Here is an 18596-nt window from a genome sequence, read left to right on the forward strand (position 1 = left end):
AATGGCTCGTGCGTCTGTGGAAAGGGCCCCTGCCTTCACATCGGAGGAGTTGGAGAAACATGTGGACTGGGTCCTCCCCCAGTACCAGCTACTCTACGGTCCTCCAGACAAACAGGTAAGTACACAGGGAGCATGATGTATGGGCTATGCCTGTGTGGAGAGGGCTGGATGTAAGAAGGAAGGGGACAGAGTGCTGCGTGCATGAAAGACGGTGAATGCATGTGCCACATGGCAAGGGTTGGGATGGGGGCCAATCACTTTGACGGTGCAGTTGGTAATGACTTCTCTTTTTCCCCTGTACATTTCATGTAGGTCAGCGCCCACCAGAATAAAGATATTTGGCGTGCCATCGCCAAGGACGTCCGGATCCTGGGGGTCTACCACAGACGGAGCACACACTGCCAGAAAAGATGGGAGGACATTCGCCGCTGGAGCAAGAAGATGGCGGAGGCTCAGCTGGGGATGGCCTCCCAACGTGGGAGGGGTGCCCGCCCCACCATGACCCCCCTGATGTTCAGGATCCTGGCAGCGGCCTAACCAGAGTTGGATGGGCGCTTGAGGGCATCACAGCAGACACAAGGGGGCGAGTACACTCTCATTCTGCTGACTTTGCGCGCAGTGGAGGTGTCTTGGTGGGGGAGGAGGGCTGTGGGTTTCCCTAGGCCAGGGCGAGTTCCGTAGGCAAGGCCCCTCCATAAGGCAGGCCATGTGGCACCCCACTCCCCAGGATCTGTAGAGTGCCAAGTACAGCTATTCATGCCCCTATGTCATCTATGTATGCAGATGTCATCCATAGCCTTGTAGGCCATTTCCCAGGAATTGAACAGTGGAGCCCAAGAGCGCGGCGTAGTGCAGGGGGCTTCTGTTTCTGTTGTGTCCGCCAACGGTAACGGTAATCCAGGCACTCAACATGTCTTTCTTCTGTTCCCCCCCCTTTTTGTGGTCTCCCTGTTCTTGTGTGCATTTGCATTATCAGGCGGAGGAGCAGTGGCACCGGAGCACAAGGGAGCTGCATCCCACATAGCCATGGAGGGCGGCACTACGGAGTCTGAATTCACCAGTGGGACTGAGGGCGAGGGGAGCTCCACGGCGGGACAGGAGCTGAGACCAGCGACACAGACTCATCCTCTGATGGGAGCTCCCTTGTGGTGGTGGCAACATCTGTGCCCCCGCATCTACAGGTACAGCCGCCACCCCCCTACCAGCACCGCCCTCCCAGCAGCCCCTCAGGCTTTGCCCCGTGCCCGCTCACCCAGGAGGGTGGGCATCACCTTCGCCCCAGGCACCTCAGGCCCTGCCCCAGTCACTCCTGCTGCCCTCAGTGAGGAGGCCATTGACCTCCTCAGGTCCCTCACTGTTGGGCAGTCTATCATTTTGAATGCCATCCAGGGTGTAGAAAGGCAGTTGCAACAAACAAATGCATTCCTGGAGGGCATTCATTCTGGTCAGGAGGCCCTTCACCAAGCTTTTCAGACTCTGGCCTCAGCACTGATGGCAGCCATTGTCCCTGTCTATAGCCTCCCCCCTCCAACTTCCTCCACCCAGACTCAATCCCCTGTACCTCTGCCTATCCCAAGCACACCATCAGTCCAGACTGCACACACCTCAACACACAAGGGAAGCTCAGGCAAACATAAGCACACACATCCCACAGGTACTCACGCAAGAAACACACACATGCAGACACACCAACATCCACTGCCTCCACTGTTGCCCACTCCGCCTCGTCGTCTCCCTCCTCCCTCCTAGTCTTGTCTACACTCACACCTGCATGCACTACCTCTACAGCCACAACGTCCCTCACCAGCACACCCACCAGCACACCCCGCTCACGTGCAGACACCACCCCCACTACCATTCACACGTCCCGTGTCCTCTCGCAGTGTGTCTGTGACACCCCCTCCCAAGATACACAAACGCAGGCACACACCCACCCAACAGCCATCCACATCACGACAGCGTCCAGCGCATGCACCTTCACCCAAAGTCACCAAACGTACACCTCCTACTACCACCACCTCTTCCTCCATTCCCAAACCCCCTCCAGCTACCCGTCCCAGTGTGTCCAAAAAACTTTTCCTGTCCACCCTTGACCTTTTTCCCACACCTCTCCCACCCCGTCTGTCTCCTAGGTCCCGAGATAGCACCTCAGCCACAACATCTCCGGGACTAGTGGTGACTGTAGTCACCGGTATGTGGAGTGCACCGGCCACCAGGACAGCCAGTGTGGCACGGAGCCACAGCACAGACAGTCCCCCACCTGTGAAGCATCAGAAGTTGGCCAGTGCCTGGTGGGAGAGGGGGAAGACTCCAGTCACCAAAGCCGCTCCCAGGGGTCCCGTTCGGCGTGTGGAGTCAGCTGTGACACCTTCCAAGGTGGGGAAGGGCCACAAGAAACCCGGCAAGCTGGAAAGAGCAGCACGGCGGAGAAGACCGCCATCATCCCCGCTGCCCAGGAGGCCACCGCCAGCCTCAGCCCAGCAGCCCAGGAGGCCACCGCCAGCCCTAGCCCAGCTGCCCAGGAGGCCACCGCCAGCCCAGCTACCCAGGACGCCACCGCCAGCCCCAGCCCAGTTGCCCAGGAGGCCAGCAACAGTCCCGCTGGGCCATGAAGGACCGCCAGCACAAGCCCTGCTGGGCCATGAAGGACCGCCAGCAAGAGGCCCGCTGGGCCATGAAGGACCACCAGCACAAGCGCCGCTGGGCCATGAAGGACCGCCAGCACAAGCCCCACTGGGCCATGAAGGAACGCCAGCAAAAGGCCCGCTGGGCCATGAAGGACCGCCAGCACAAGTGCCGCTGGGCCATGAAGGACCCCCAGCACAAGCCCCACTGGGCCATGCTGGACCGCCAGCAAAAGGCCCGCTTGGCCATGAAGGACTGCCTGCACAAGCCCCGCTGGGCCATGAAGGACCGCCAGCACAAGCCCCGCTGGGCCATGAAGGACCGCCAGCAGCTGAGACCCTGCAATGTAGACTGTCATCTGAAGCACAGCTGAACAGGGCACCACCATCTGAAACACCGCTGAACAGGGCACCACCATCTGAAGCACCGCTGAATGGGGCACCGCCATCTCAAGCACCGCTGAACAGGGCACCTCCATCTCAAGCACTGCTGCACAGGGCACCGCCATCTCAAGCACCGCTGCACAGGGCACCGCCATCTCAAGCACCGCTAGCTCATGAGCGGCAGGGGCACTGACGCAACTGAGTCCGTCACGGGGTGAGTGATGCACTCTGGGCACCAGTCCCCCTCCAGAACCAGTGTAGAGATCCATCCACTACCTCTGTCCTTAACAGGATGAAGCACTCTGGGCACCAGTCCCCCTCCAGAACCAGTGGAGAGATCCATCCACTACCTCTGTCCTTAACAGGATGAAGCACTCTGGGCACCAGTCCCCCTCCAGAACCAGTGGAGACTGCCATCCACTACCTCTGTCCTTCACAGGATAAAGCACTCTGGGCACCAGTCCCCTTCCAGAACCAGTGGAGACTGTCATCCACTTGAGAGACTGTGGCTTTGTACTCCCCAGGATTGAACAGTGGGTAAGCCACCCACTGTAGAGACTTGTGAGACTGTGGCTTTGCACTCCCCAGGATATGTCAGTGGGCAAGCCACCCACTGTAGAGACTTGAGAGACTGTGGCTTTGCACTCCCCAGGATTGAACAGTGGGCAAGCCACCCACTGTAGGGACTTGAGAGACTGTGGCTTTGCACTCCCCAGGATTGAACAGTGGGCATGTGGCCCCCTCGTTGATTTGGCGTTGTGCACTCAAGTGGCTGAGGTGCCCCCCCTTTACCTACCCTGAGGTGCCTGTTTTCTTGCTGTCTGATGCCCCTGCAGTGTTCTCTCCATCATGGTTGGGGATCTTGTGTGGGCCTCGCCCATACCGTGTGGCCCCAGTGTTCCACAGACATTCTTTGTGCAGGACCTGGACTACTATGCCTGGTATTTATTTTGTACATTGTGTATATATATATATATATATATATTTTTCTGCCTACTTGTTTTTAATATATTCCAATGGTTACACTCATTTTCTTTGGTCTTTGCATTCTTCCAGGGGATTTGGAGGGTGTAACTGTGATGTATTGATATTCATTAGTGTGTGTGTTGTGGTGGGTGAGGGTGGGGGTGTTGCGTGTGTGTGTCCCTGTTTTTTGCCTCCCCTGTGTCGTAGGAGCTGTACTCACCGTGGTCTTCGCCGCCGGCGTTCATGCTCCTGGTAGAGGAGCAGGAGGACTATCGCAGGGAGAATTTGGAGTTCTGGTTCCATGGTGTACTCGTTCCTCGTGGAGTGTGTAGAGGTGAGCGTTTTCTCTTCGAAATTCCTGTTTCCGCCGTGTTTTTATCCGCGGTGAATCCGCCCCGGAAAAGGTGGCGGATTGGCCTGTCATAATAGTGTGGCCGGACATTGTCTCCCACCTGTCTGTTGGCGGTGACCGCCGCGCTGTTTGTTTTACCGCCGTGGCGGTCTGAGTGTTAAAGTGGCTGTCTTTGTTGGCGTTTCCGCCATGGTCGTAATTGCAACTTTTTTTACTGCCGGACTGTTGGCGGTCTTACCGCCGCTTTGACACCGTCCGCCAGGGTTGTAATGACCTCCTAAGTCTTATGTCAAGATAGCAACACTGGTAATCTTTGCCTTAGCCTTAGCCTTAGACACTCTCTGGCAAAATGCTCAGGTTGGCCCATAATGAGCATAAATTGAAATGAAATAATTCTTCATTTACTTCCATGGAAATAGACCATGTATTCACCCAGTATTTATTGATTCAGAGTCGTCAGAAGTAAGAGTTTCACTTTCTTTTTTGTCATGATGGATTACCACTACTTTAGGATCATTACTAGATTGTTCTCTTGTTTTCACCCAATTGATGTCCAGTTCAACACCCAAATCAATTAACTCAGAACAGGACTGAGTAGGGTCAGCGATCTGGGCTAGTACATTTTACAGGTAGTCTTGAAGTTCCAAAAAAGAGCAAGAGGATGCCCTATTGTTCTTGGGCCAATTTGTCTCCTGCATTAGACTGTAAAGAGTGATTATATAAGGTGAGAGGTCCCTTTTCTCTTGCTTTATACCGTCTGTGCAAAGTATTTGGCATTGAGATTCCTCCTAGCCTCCACAAAGGTGTCAAAAACATAAAAAAAGGAGTTGATCATATGCACCAGAGAAATAGTCCACGGGTCGCATTCATCCTAGACATACTATGAAAAAAGTCACCAATGAATCTTCTGGGGGAAGACAAGGAGCCAGGCGGAGGACCTAACATGGCCTAGACGAAATGTTTAAAAAAACATATGTGGACCTCTCTAGTGAACAGGTGAGCAAATGCAAATGTTGGGGCTCAGATTGGGAGCAGAACCTTCCTCTCGTCTCAGCAAAGGAAAACTAAGCAATTGGCCATATCCTGGGTTTTGTTTACAGAGGACTGTAAAATAAAAATGCAGCTCTTCATCTGTGCATGCTTACTTTATCACTTAGAGTCAATTGAGCCTCTTCTGCCCTGTCAGTCTCCCAAGCGAGTAATGGGGTGCCTGATAGCACATCATTGTAGAGTTCCTCTCTACTCAGAAAGAGCCATTCCTCACCCATTTTCCTATTGAGGCAGGTGATATTTTTGAAGGCTCATTCATCTACACCAATCATGGTGACTTGATTTCTTTTCATATATAAAGTCTGACTTTTGTAAGTCAACAATGGATCGGCAATGGAAGCTACAACAAATGATTGACCCATGGATAGTGGTAAGGAAGCAAGTTTTTCTTCAGGAGTATGTTCAACTGAAAATTATATGGGATGGTCAAACTCAGGTTTGCTTTATGGAAGCTGATACTGAAAGGATCCTAGGCAGTGTCAGTATAAAAGTCAGAAGCATGACTCATGTCATAAAGATGTTTATTGATTTGTATCTCTGTGGGAGGGAGGAGAGGAGCCAAAATGGAGGCCGCGATGGACGCCTAAAACGTGAGCTCCGACTCGGGCTCATGGACAACATCCTGAAAGGCGCTCCCGGAGCGGTGATCGGTGCTCGAAAGCACAGAAATCTGGCCCGAAGAGTCGGCTGCAGCCGAAGAGCAAGCAGCACCGCTGAGAAGCGGCGGTCGGAGCTGAGCGAGGCCCGTGCGGAAGCCGGTGGCCGTGACATTGTGGGATCCCTGGAGGCCGCGTAGGCTGGGACGGTCCAGGGCGTTGCCTGCAGGCCTGGCCGTGAGGCGTCAACGCGTGGTGAGTGGAGCTGAACGGAGGGGGGGTCCCGGTTTGGGGAGCCGGTACAGACTGCGGCCTCTCCCCCCCCTTGCCTTTAGCTGCGGCGGCTGTTGTGTTTCTCGCGTGCCTGCCACCGGACGGGGTGCCCCAGTGGCTGAGGTGGAGACGCGAAAGAGCTCCTGCGCTGAGTCCTAGAGCCACGCGCTGCCCCACAGGAGCGCTAACGAGGGCAACAGTTACACAGGACCTGAGAAGGGGCAGGGTGGCCGGGTGAGACTGGAGTCCCCCCGCCATCTTTCTTCATCCACCAATATCCGGGCCCCCCCCATCCCCGCCAGGTGTCAAATTTACACGCAAGAATAATGAACGGGACGGGCCTGCTGTGGTGACCCAGGCCGCCCAAAACGCTATTTCAAGGGCGGCGGCTGGGCAACCCGGTGGAGGCAACATGCTCCCGATTCAGGACGCTTAATAACATTTACACGCTTGCGACCGGCTCGCACAGGGGGAACGCAAACAGATCCGGCTGCGCCAAGGGGAATAACCACACACCGTGGGGCGGGTGCGCACCAACAGTGAAATCCGTTGCCCAAGCAGCACACAGCCAGACCACTCTGCATCACGAAAGTTGACCAACAGAAACGCATCATGGCCGGGAAATCCAAATCCGTGAAAAGCCAAGACCAAAATACACAAGAACAGGCACGAGCGATCAACAGTTAATACCAACCTTTCAGTCATTGGAAAGCACACTCCAAGCCCACGCTACACAATTTGAAAAAGTATTGCAGGGGATCATGGACACTAAATCCTCCTTGGAAAATAGGATAGATACAGTATCACAAGATTTGAACCTACTTAGAGTGGACCACCGCAATCTGGTGGAGAGAGTGAAGTCAGCGGAAGATGTGTTAAATGAGTTGAACCTGATGGTCTCGGATAATCAAAAATAAATTCAACGACTGGACGCAGAGGTGAAGATCTTATGGCGACGGGCTGAAGAAGCAGAAGGTAGATCCCGGCGAAACAACGTACGCTTTTTAGGGTTTCCCTAAAAACTAACAGAGCAGAGTACGGAAATATTCTTAGAACAATGGCTGATCAAAGAGTTGCTGAACGGGGCCCCATCGAATTTCTTCTCTGAAGAAAGGGCGCACAGAGTCCCAGGGAGGCCGTCGGCCCCGGGCCAAACACCTAGACTGCTGATAGCAAGATTCTTAAACTACAGAGACCGCGATGTAATACTACATCAGTTCGGTAGTAAAGGCCCATTCTGACATGAGGACTCAGTTGTTAATGCCTACCCAGACTTTACCCAAGAGGTACAGAGACAACGTAACTCCCATGCAAAAATCAAACAACGCCTCCGCGAGCATAATATTAAATACGCCCTGTTGTTTCCTGCTAAATTGAGAGTGATATCAGATGATCGCACCCACGTATTCACCTCCCCTGAAGATGCCTGGACGTGGTTGCACACCAAAGGTCTTGCACGATCCCAAGAGGGAACGGATGAAGGAGAGGAATGGCTTATCTCTCCTTCGCTGAAGCGCACCAAGAAACGACCCAAGGGACAACCCACAGAAAAACAGGCAGCATAAGAAAGGGCAAAAGTCTTGAAAGAAACTCCCCTGCACATGCAAAATTCCTTCGAGGCACTCCAGGGCTCTGACTCGGCCAGCTCAGACTCCACGATAACAGAAGTGCTAAAGGGCCCGCAGCTCACCCCCAGATCCGTGGATACACTGTAAACGCAAGCTGCCAAACTGCTTTTCCTTCTGAACTGAGTGATAAACTTGAAGGGTGGCATAGAACAACTGTGCGAGAATCCATACGGAGGAGGACGTAGTTGCCACCTATGAGTATCTTTTGAACAATTTATCCCTTCTTATTGAGAACATTGATTAATGTCATTGAGCATGCGGTCCGGGGGGGGCAAACACTCCGGGAGCGCCCATATGTATATGCAGACCATGTCTGCGGAAGGATGTGAGCCCCGTATAAGAGCCACATCTGGTTGCCAAAATAGCTCCCCTACAGGTATTCCTACAGATACAGGTTTTATTAAGTAGTAGCGGGTTGTGTAGTTTATTACGAGTTCATAGTTGGGTGTGGGGAGTAGTTGGGGCGGGAGGAGGGAGGGTGACAGTTAAGTTGTACACTAAAGGTCAATACGAAACACAGGAAACACTGCTGAGGCTGTTAGCCTTAATTATATATCTGGTAGGGATGGGAGGGACCCGGACAGGTATTGAAACCTGGAGTGTGCCACATGCAGGTACATTACGCCACGCTACATGGCTCAAAACGTAAATCTCACCACACATCAATATGAAATAGTCACGTGGAATGTGAGAGGTCTGGGTACACCAAGCAAAAGATCCCGGGTATATGCACGCCTCAGACGTCAGGGAGCACACATCGCCATTCTACAAGAAACACACTTCTTGGAGTCTGACTCACAGGAGATACGTGAGAAATGGGGAGGACAGGTTGTAGGCACAACATACTCAGCTTTTGCAAGAGGAGTATTGGTATGGATAGCTGGTGTCGTCCCCTTTGTCCAAACCTCACATAGGATAGATGAAGGGGGCAGATACGTGGTAACAGAGGGGAAATTAGACAGGAGACAATTATCGATATTCGGGATCTACGCCCCCAACAGTGCGATAGTTGAATTCCTGGCACACTTACTTTAGCATTATTGGTAAACCCCGCAGCCCCGGCCATTTGGGATGGCGACTTCAACAGCACACTGAATACAGTATTAGACAGGTCAAACACACACCCGAAAGCATCACTAAATAGAACAGCCAGATGCCCCGTGCTAACATGGGCGTTCGACATGAGACTCTATGACTTATGGCTCATGAAACACCCGCAGCACAGGGAATAATCATTCTATTCAATACCCCACAAAGTACACACCATAATAGATATAATTTGGGGGACCGGGGACATATGCGAACTGACCATACCATACCTGGCCATGACACTATCGGATCACTCACCCCTTAGAATAACACTGAATTGGGGCAGGGGACGCCCAGTAATCCCTACCTGGCGTTTACAGGTGGAAGCTCTCCAGGATCAGGCATTCGCAGAAGGATTGAACACAACAGTGAGACAGTACTGGGAAATCAATAAAGACTCCACAGACTCAAGAGCAGTAGAGTGGGAGGTGCACAAGGATTTAATCAGTGGACACTGTATCTCAACCACATGGGGAGTGAGACGCACCCTACACGCGGAGGTCAGCAAATTGGAAAAGGAACTGAGAGTAACGAAAATTGCAGTGGCACGAAATGAGACACCCTACACAGTGCTAAAAGAGGCGCGTACAAAATATAACAAAGTAGATTCCCGTCTCCGTCGACATGACCACAAATATCACTTAATGTGCCTACACACAGAGGGAGACAGATCGGGCAGGCTGTTGGCGTGGCTCCTTCGTGAGAACCGCCAGCAGTCCCCCATAGGGACTGTAAGGGTAGATGTAGGCAAAATGGCCACCACGCAAGAAGAGATCAATGGGGCGTTTAGGGAATACTACACAAACCTCTACACCAAACGCACAACATGCACGCCCCAACAACTTGAGTTCTTTCTTGCAGGTTCACCCCTGGCACAATTATCGCAGGCAGATAGGGAGATGCTGGAGGCTCCTCTAAAAATGGAGGAACTGGACTTAGCTTTAGCACAGATGCCTAGAAATAAAGCACCAGGAATAGATGGCCCTCCAATAGAATACTACTCCACTTATTCAACACACTTAAAGCCTCACTTGTTGAAAGTGTTTGAGGAGGCATGGACCAGTAAGATATTGCCTCCAACACAGAGATAGGCAATGATAGTGGTCCTTCCTGAAGAATGGCGCGATCCCACAGACGTCAAATCCTATAGGCCACTTTCGCTCCTCAATCTCGATTGTAGAATACTAGGTAAAATATTGGCTAACAGGTTAGCTCCCATCATACATACCTTGATACACGATGACCAAAACAGATTCATCCCAAAACGTAACACTTTTCTAAACATCCGTAGATTGTTGAGTCTCATGGGAGACATCTCCCCGGATGCACATGACAAGATGGTACTATCATTAGATATTGATAAGGCATTCGACACACTAGGGTGGGGCTTCCTATTTGCCACTATGCAGTGTATGGGAATTGTCCCTAACTACATACAATGGGAACAGTCACTGTACGGCAAACCACAAGCTAGGGTGAAAACGGGAGGGGTTATATCCGATAGCTTCCCGATCACCAGAGTCACCAGGCAGGGATGCCCCCTCTCTCAGTTGTTATTTGCTATAGCGATGGACCCATTAGCGACCCGAATACGTGCAATGAAAGATAGATGGGGAATAATCAGAAATGGGCTACACCACGTCATATCACTGTATGCAGATGATGCCCTAATATATGTGCGGAAAGGAAGCGAGGTGATACCTTTAGTAATTTCGCTTCTGACTGAATATGGGGGGCTATTAGGTTTGGTGGTAAACTGGGACAAATCGTGTGTGTTCCCACTAATTAGATGGTCCCTGTCAAGAAAAGAAAATGCCCCTACAGGTCGCCTGAAATGGTGCTTTGATACGTTCAAATATCTGGGGGTCCACATATATCATAGAACTGAGGATCTTAGATATGGGAACCTGGGGAGAACACTGGCTTCTATGAAGGGGTTGCTGCGGTTCTGGAACAAATTGCCATTGTCGCCCATGGGCAGAGTGGCGGTGGCAAACATGCTGTTACTGCCCCGGTTGTTATATTACTTTGCGGCATTACCACTTTGGGTCCCCAAGAACTTCTTCCGGGATCTGAACGCAGTCCTACTGCAGCTTATATGGGGAGGGGTAGAACGCGCATCGCACTCACCACACTGCAGCGCCCAATCAGAGCAGGAGGGCTGGGTACCCCCAATTTCAAACTCTACTACGCTGCCGCACATTTACAGTGGATACTGAACTGGATGCACAGACCCGCACTGGCGGAATCTGCATGGCTGCTGGCGCGACTACATGGAGAACCTCTGATCACATGGCTAACAAATAAAACACCGAAAGGTGCATCTGATAATCCGTTAATGGTAGTGGTACACTCATGTTGGTGGAGGTATATACAAAAAGGTCCCAGGTGTTCCCCTATTGCCCGCTCTTTCCCCTGGGACTGATTCCTGGATGGGCTAATGCAGCAAGGTCACACACATTCACGACCTGGACGGAGGCGGGCATACTGTCAGTAGGAGACTGCTTCGAAGAGGGGAAACTGATGTCATTTGAATCTCACAGCAGTGAATCCAGGGCAATTTTTAGCTTACTATGCCATATGGCACTCAATCTAAAAGACATGGGTGGCTGAAGACCTAGAACCAGCAATCTCCCCCACACTACGTCACATACTGCAATATGATAATCAAATAAAAGTAGTGACAAATGTATATAAAATCCTGAATAAACCCCCTGAATCTAATTTGGAGAATGTAAGGGATAGATGGAACACAGTTCTGCCAGACCCGATACCACAAGAGGACTGGGCGAAAGCCCTATATCATACTCGGGGTATCGAGAAATCCCAGGTTTCGGTACACACAATTCAACTACACACACCAAACATACCTATCACCAGCCAGGATTAATCACATGTTCCCTAGATCGGACTCAGCCTGTCCCGGTATAATGCCCCACTGGCACACTTCTACCACATGGTACACAAGGAGTGGAGTGGAGTGGTAGAAGATGTTTCAGAATTGATGGGTCTTGCATTTGCTGTTGACCCTAAATCCTGTTTGTTAGGGCTGAGAACGAGAGAAAAGAAACATAGGCATCTACATAAGTTTGCGGACCTAGCATACATGATGTACAAAAGATTGATAGCTATGAATTTGAAAGCGCCCACAGCACCAGATTTGAAAACCTGGCACACACTGACATTGCGCTGGACCCGCACAGAACACCAGGTACTAAGTAAATTAGCGCGGGGCCAACAACACACAGGATGTGAAGCCTGGGAAATTTTAGTAACCCGATTAGAGGCTAAAAACGATGAGAGACCACCATGAACTGGACAATGATACAGCTTTAGAGATAAGCCAGCTAGTACCTGACCATTTTCAACATAATAAGCAACCAGACGAGACACACCATATTGTAGGAGAGCGCACCCACTCCCACATCCCCAAGTCGCTGTTACCCACAGCGGCCAATAAGTGATGAGTAAACAATCAGAACATGCACAAAAAGTACAACTACGACATCAGGCTGCATCCCCCTCCATCACAAACAAGCATGAACCAACAGGGAGTAGTGTAACCATGTAGCTAAATGTGTGGCCACTAAATACCAAACTGCAAGATCCTTCAGCCAGGTACAGCAGACAAATATATTGAGTGTTACAACAAGACCTAAGTCATTTTTTTCTTGTTTTGTGTGAATGTAAATGTTATATCAGATCTACCAAATCCTACCAATGTAAACACAAATTCACGATATTTAGATCTGTAATGAAAATGTAATAAAAATATCTCTGCGGGAGGGACTGTTTTGCTGGTTACAAGACCTGCTTAACAAGGGAGGGAGTCCTGTTAGTTTTTGACAGATCTGTCAAATGTCTTTTTTTTGTAAATTTCTTGCTATCTTGCTAAGGTGGCACAGGTACAGAGCGTGGTGGCAAATGTGCATTAATGGCTGTCTTTGAGAGCTGACAGCTGCAATTTGGGGTGATTTGGTTCCCTATTGTTATGGAAGGAGGCTTTGGGTGAGGTTCCACCAGATTTGGTTTCTTTGTCTGTGTTTTGTGCTGGGGGTTATGGGAGGGAGCAAGGAAAAATGAATTGGAATGAACACGATATTGTTGGTTAGTGGGACTAACACCATGTCCGGGTTTTAGTTGGCTGGTTAAAAAGGTGAATTTGGTTCTTATAAATAATGCACAATTTGTCTCAGCTTAATCTAAAGTGTTGGACTGTTGCTGGCCTTAACTGCCCTTTAAAGAGGCACCTAGTGAAAGACAAAATTGTTGCTTATAAGCTGCAGATTCCTTGCCTAGGTGAGACTCATCTTGCCTATAAGGATTGGTTATTATTAAGGTAGCTGGGTTACGATAATGTAGTTTGTACCAGCCAGGCAGTTTCCATAAGATGGGTGGCCATACTTAGTTCCAGACAATTTGAATATAAAGTTGTGAGAACTTCTGCTGACTCTAAGGTTAGGTGGGCCGCGTCTCAGATGATGGTTTCTTGTAAAAAAAACTTTACCATCTATGTTATGTATGGTCCAAATATTGATGATCTGGGCCTCTTCGATTGGTTGAATTTGGAAACCTTAGACTGGCTAGGGGATGTAGTGCTACTGGGCAATTTTAACTACATTATGAATTATGGGGTTGATACTAGGCCTGGGCGGAGTGGGTGGATCCACGCTATGCGGAACTCTGAAAAGTGGCAAAATATTTTAGCCACGCTATGCAGAGTTCTGCTACCGGGCGGAGTTCTCTTTTGCGCCCGTTCACTTTGCGTTTGACATCAAATGCAACACAAAATATGTACTAAAAATTGTGCACAAACTGCACCAGGCTGCTCACATGGGAGGAGATTTCTTGTTTATGGTGCTGGGACTTCTACTTCAACGTGCCTTCAATCTTTGTTATCCTCCACCCCATACTTGATCTACACCTATTTTTTTATTTATTGTATTAGTGTTTCTTTTGGCATCTAATTATTTTAAAGGTGTTTTAATGTTTGTGTGTTTTTTGTCACTTTTTGTATTTTTTCTTTTTTTTTGCCTTCTTTTTCCTCCTGTTTCTTTACCTACCCAGCAACATGGCAGAGCAGCAGGTCTACAGTGTCCGCCTACCTAGTAGGAACATCACGGTCAAGGGGTGCAGCCTTGTTCGAGTATTCAGTGAGGAGGAGATAGCAGCACTGATTTTTATGTGCAGCACCACCTCCAGTCCATGCTGACAGAAGACCTGGAGTGTTTACCCACTGCTGGAGCATCAGCAGCACTTGGCTAGGGTGCGCCAGTTGGTCAGAGCCACCACTCAGGTCCAGTGCACTACCCAGCAGCTGATGCATTCCTGGGCGGATATTATCGACCGCGAGCAGGGCCTTCTCGACCTGCTAGCAGTGGAGATCTTGGGCTTGGTGAGTATTATATTTTTATTGTGTTTGTGTTTATGCTAACTTTTTTTATGAACAGCATGCAGCTTCCACTCAGAGGTAAGTTATGTTTAGTTCATGATAAGATTATTATTTATTTCATGATCCAGTTAGAGCTAGGCAAGTGCTCAGTGTAACATCATTATACTCGTAGGTAGGCACTTGCTTTGGCTGATTAAGTAAGAAGCTATTGCAACGCAGACTCCTCTGTCCTCCTGTCTCCATAGTGAATTAGTGATATCAGTGAGTTAGAGTTCTCTGTGACTTTATGTAGCTCGTACAGTCCTAAGCAATTTCACAGTATCCATGCATTGCAAAAAAGGGAGACTGAGTTGGTCCATCAAGGGAATTGAGAAATAAGAACAGAATGGAAGATCATATATTGCAAAGCATTAGTTCTAAACGTAAATGTAGATTTTCTCAAGGAAATTTAGAATAGGGATTTAGGAGTATAGCCAACTTAAAGATAGTTCATCATGAAAATATACTACCATAGGCGAGCTGATTTAAGTACATTGTTATTGCATTTGCCTGGTATATAATAATTTTGTGGAGATTAACGGTTCCACTAATGTATTTTTTTATCTTCTTTCTAATCTTACATCAGCATCCAAGGGCAAAAAGAAGGGCACTGCACCGGTGGGTCCAGCAGGAACTGGAGAGGCGTCGATCTCCAGTGCCAATGCTGATGGCTGTGCTCATCCCAGTAAGTCCTATTATTTATTATCATTATTATATTTCCTTAACTTCTACCTCTCCCCAATTTTGTACCACCTTGAAATGTGCCTTGTTTCCTTTTTTCATACTGTCTCCCTTTTTTCAAACTCCCCTATCCAAAATGTGTTTAATTCCTGCTATCCCTGCATTACTTTTTGTACTTTTTTTACTGTCTTTCATTGATCATTTTGTATTTCACCTCTTCGTTGCTCTTTAATGATTCAGAGTAACCGTCAATCATAGGCTATAGCTATGCCGTTCAAGTACGCAAAGACTTTGATTGGTTTGTCTACTTGGCTTTCCTAACATTCCAACAAAATGACCGAATTTATATTTTTGACAGAAGATACTGCAGTGCTAACCGAACTGTAATGATTGCTGTTGCATTTTGCTTTATTTTAAAAATATTGAATGGGATCTGGCATCTAAAAATTGCATCTGTTTTTTTTATAGCCGCACCAATCACCAGTGGAGGAGCTGGCTCAAGTTTGACTGCTGCAGGAGCAGATGGAGCAGGGTGAGACGCAGTGGCAAGTCACATAGCTAGCTTATTTTCAATTACTCAAAGCTACAAAGTCATTTTCGTGATCAGATTCATGAACCCCCTGCGTTACAGCCAAAGTGGTGGTTGGGTTACTTAAGTCCTATTTTATCTGCAACTCAGCAAAAGCACAGATAGGGGGTCATTCCGACCGCTGGGGCCGGGGTCGGCGGGAGCACCGCCAACAGGCTGGCGGTGCCCCGCAGGGCATTCTGACCGCGGCGGTTTGGCCGCGGTCAGAACAGGAAAACCGGCGGTCTCCCGCCGGTTTTCCGCTGCCCTACGGAATCCTCCATGGGGATTCCGACACCCCATACCGCCATCCTGTTCCTGGCGGTTCGCCCGCCAGGAACAGGATGGCGGTATGGGGTGTCGTGGGGCCCCTAGGGGCCCCTGCAGTGCCCATGCCAACGGCAGGGGCACTGCAGGGGCCCCCGTAAGAAGGCCCCACAAAGAATTTCAGTGTCTGCTTTGCAGACTCTGAAATTCGCGACGGGTGCAACTGCACCCGTCGCACCTTCCCACTCCGCTGGCTCCATTCGGAGCCGGCTTCCTCGTGGGAAGGGGTTTCCCGCTGGGCTGGTGGGCGGCCTTCTGGCGGTCGCCCGCCAGCCCAGCGGGAAAACCAGAATGGCCTCCGCGGTCTTTCGACCGCAGAGCGGCCATTTGGCGGTTCCGCAATGGAGGCTAAACATGATGGCTTGGTGGAAATGGGAATGAACGGAATGTTAAAAGAAAGGATTGGTGAAAAGAGTGAATGGAAAGGATGCATGGGTGGATGAAAAAGGATGCTTGGTTGAGTAATTGGTAATGGGTAAATAGATGGATGGTGAAAGGATGATTGAAAGAAAGGGTGGATATTGTTGGTACTAAATGGATGGATAAAGGATTGTGAATTTGGGTGAAAGACTGGATGAGAAAAAGTAAAACAAATCATGGTGGCTATGGGTTTATATAGGGGGAAGAATGAAAGGATGATTGAATAATTGCTTGGATGAATAAAGAAGGGAGCGCTTCTTCTGTAGAAAGATCTTTGAAACCCCTCTATTCTTTTATAGCAAAATCTCTACTTACCTTCCTAATCCATCTGCCTTACTCTACAGTAGAGTCACGTTTATTTACTTCCCTTACAGCCCAGTGAATAAAGTTGTTGGAAATAACTTGTGATGGTGGGCAAGACCAGTGAGCAGAGTGGGACTAGTAAGTGCCCAATTTGATTTCATGTTTGGTGCAGGGGATATAATATGTGATGAACTTGCCAAATACAATCTATATTGCCCATGCCTTTCCCTGTAGTGCAGTGCATTGTTCCTCCACCATACACTTACAGCAGACTGGACAAAGTATATCTGCATTTTATACATGACGTGTGATTTATCTGATAATTATTAATCTGCCTCTTTGGAGTCAGGGTAGTAACTAAGCTAAGTGAAAGGCATGAGGGGAAGAGCAGGGCCATTAGAATTAAAGATAGATAATTGTCAGCTACAGCTGCCCGAGCTGCAGACAGTAGCAATGTATTTGAAGCGCTAGCTAGCATGCCTCCAATAATTTGGCACTACAACTTGTACTCCATAGTGCATATTGCCTTACTCATCACAATGAGGGGTAATTATTTTTTATTTTTCAACTATATGTGTCCATTTAGTTACCAGAAGTACCTTTAAAAGGAAAAAAAAACCCTGCCTTATTTCTTTTCTAACAGACAGTTAGTGCTTCTTATGTGAGGCATGTGTAGGTAAACAAATACAATATTGGCCCTGTGACTCTCCTAATTATAAATAATAATCACATAAAATTCCATTGTCTCTAGGGGACCAGCAGTGTAGTGGAACTGTGCCACCCACTATCATTTGAAGAAGTGTTTGTTCAGAGCATTTTTTACAATTTGTCTTTTGTTATTCCTCTTTTTCATGATATAGCTACTCCTGCCCGATGACCACCACCAAGTAGGCAGGAGTCAGGAGCACATCTGCAGCAGCAACCAGCGCCTCGTGATCCTGGAGGAGGAAAGGGCTAAAACAGCTGCCTCAGACCCAGGACTCAGCAGACCAGCACACCAGCCACCAGCCTCCCAGCCAGAACATGGTCGGCACCGCCACCAGCAGTCAGGGACCCTGACTGCACCTGCTGCTGCACCTTCCAGCTCCATCAGTGCATTGCTCTGATGCATCCTGCAGCAGATAGACTGGATGGAGAGCCGGCTCACCAGCAGAGAGCAGAGCATACATTAGATTTGGACCCATGTAGACAGTCTCCTTTTTTACGTTTTTTGTTTTGGTGGAAGGAACTTGTTGTGGATGGAGATGGGGAGGGATTTTGGCTGGACTTCACTTTGGACTTTTCATTGGACTTTTTGGGGACTGGTTTATATTTGTTCGGGGAGAGGGGGGAGACTGTTGTGGGTGGAAAAGGCAGGTTTCATATTTCTAAATAATAAAGGGGATACTTTTTACTTCATTGCGTCTCTTTTAGTGTAGCCTGATATTTTTAATCTTCTGAAAATGTGCATGTCATTTACTTAGACCCTTGCTGTATTGCCCTCTGCAACTATTATTGAACACTAGGGGATGATTGCTCTTGCCTATTTTGCCTACAAAAACCCAGTGCACACTGACGCCATCTTCTCCAGTAGGAGTCAAATACTAACTAAACAAGTTCACTTCAGACCATAATTTTTCTCTTACCTGAATAGATGCTACAAGGCAGGCTTTTTCTTACTGCAGGGTTTTCCCACAATGGCATCAAAGGAGAGGTAGTTAGGTAGTAGTGGTAGCATGCCATTACACTAACCGAGAAGACAGAACTTGACAGAAGGTGCCACTCCCACCTATGCAAACTCCAACTAGAGGAACAATCAAAAGGTTATCCATCACCGACAACTCGATTGAAAGAAAACAGAGAGGTAGTGTCCATCATCATATATCATAACTGTAGCAAGACAGAGACCAGACTACCACAATGAA

The 18596-nt window shown here is 49.0% G+C and overlaps 1 protein-coding gene across 4 annotated transcripts in view; it reads right to left on the bottom strand.

The window, feature by feature from the left end:
• LOC138299778 (cytosolic phospholipase A2 gamma-like) overlaps positions 1-18596 on the bottom strand; it is a 1040695-nt gene that overhangs the window by 913673 nt on the left and 108426 nt on the right. The window contains exon 2 of one of the 4 annotated variants that reach the window (XM_069238329.1): positions 18318-18475. The exons of the other annotated variants lie outside the window; for them this stretch is intronic. The gene's annotated coding sequence lies outside the window, so the exon portion shown is untranslated. The remainder of the gene's footprint in view (positions 1-18317; positions 18476-18596) is intronic. 4 annotated transcript variants of the gene reach the window in all.

Source organism: Pleurodeles waltl, chromosome 6, assembly GCF_031143425.1.
Source record: "Pleurodeles waltl isolate 20211129_DDA chromosome 6, aPleWal1.hap1.20221129, whole genome shotgun sequence".
NCBI classification, from domain to species: domain Eukaryota; kingdom Metazoa; phylum Chordata; class Amphibia; order Caudata; family Salamandridae; genus Pleurodeles; species Pleurodeles waltl.